Raw genomic sequence first — 1,314 nt, 5'->3', positions numbered from 1 at the left:
AATAGTTTTTTGTACAACGGTAAACAAGTTTTTAAAAAAGGCGTATAACGCATGTTGACTGCTACGCTTTAAAGACATCGCCTGTAAGTAGCAGTCAACAGGCGTTATACGTCTTATATATTTTTATATTTTTTACCGTTGCAAAAAAAAACTATTGCGATTATTCCGTGACCTTCTATAGGGAATATTAGCGTAGAATCCGAATTTCAACAATTTAAAAGTTGATTTTGCTGTTTTTTCGAATTTTTAAAAAAGGAACCGAATGGGGACCCAGCAATGGGATCTTTGCGGGTACTTTGTAGAGGCACCATTCGGTTCCTTCGGTCCGCCAGGGTTTAAAAAATCTACATCATCCGAAGTTTCTTCGTAATTAATTCGTTCATTAATTACTCGTGGCCTTCTCACAATTCCAATATCATATTCGTCATCAAATGATGATAAAATATCAGGATAAATTTCTTCCATATTTCAAATTCAACTGCTGCACTTCACTTTCACTTCAACTTAAGTCAAACGGAGATTAGGCTTTCTTAATCCTGGTTTAAAATTTGGTGAAACGCACTGTACTGGTTAACTTAAGTTAATCACGGATTAATATTTGAACACAGTTGGTGAAACCGGCCCTTAGTCGCTAACCCGCTGAAAATGGCCGCTTAAATCAAACGGAGATTAGGCTTCCTTAATCCTGGTTTAAAATTTGGTGAAACGCACTGTACTGATTAATTTAAGTCAATCACGGATTAATATTTGAACACAGTTGGTGAAACCAGCCCTTAGAGAAGGTATTTTAAACTTGTAACATTCACGCTATCAGAAATCCTAATAGAACCTTTTAGAAGAATTTTAAGCTTGTGCCATTCGTGAGAAAGCAGTACGTAATACATGCCTCGTAGAGCGTCTTCGAAGGCATTATTTTAAGTTTTAATAACCGATTCATTTAAATTCAAGTGCTCATGCAAATTCCTAACAGAACGTCTTAAAAAAGCAATTTTGTACTTGTGTCATTCGCGAAAAAGCAGACTCTAATAGGTGCCTCCTAGAGCCGCTTTGAAACATTATTTTAAAATTAAACTTTTTATTACTTTAATCCCGATTCGCCATTAAAAATCCTAATAGAACCTCTCATAACACAATTTTAAACTTGTGCCATTCGTGAGAAAGCAGTACCTAATAGGTATCTTGTAGAGTCACTTTGAAAGCATTATATTGATTTTCATCCTACGAGGGTAGTTCAATAAGTCCTTAGAATGACCAACAGATGGCGCGCGAATCGCTCCAAATCATCTGTTTTCAGTCAGCACCACTCCCGACTAG

This window comes from Belonocnema kinseyi, chromosome 2 (genome assembly GCF_010883055.1).
Source record: "Belonocnema kinseyi isolate 2016_QV_RU_SX_M_011 chromosome 2, B_treatae_v1, whole genome shotgun sequence".
Classification (NCBI taxonomy): Eukaryota; Metazoa; Arthropoda; class Insecta; order Hymenoptera; family Cynipidae; genus Belonocnema; species Belonocnema kinseyi.
The sequence above is the reverse complement of the archived record's forward strand: the minus strand, read 5'-3'. Positions refer to the sequence as shown.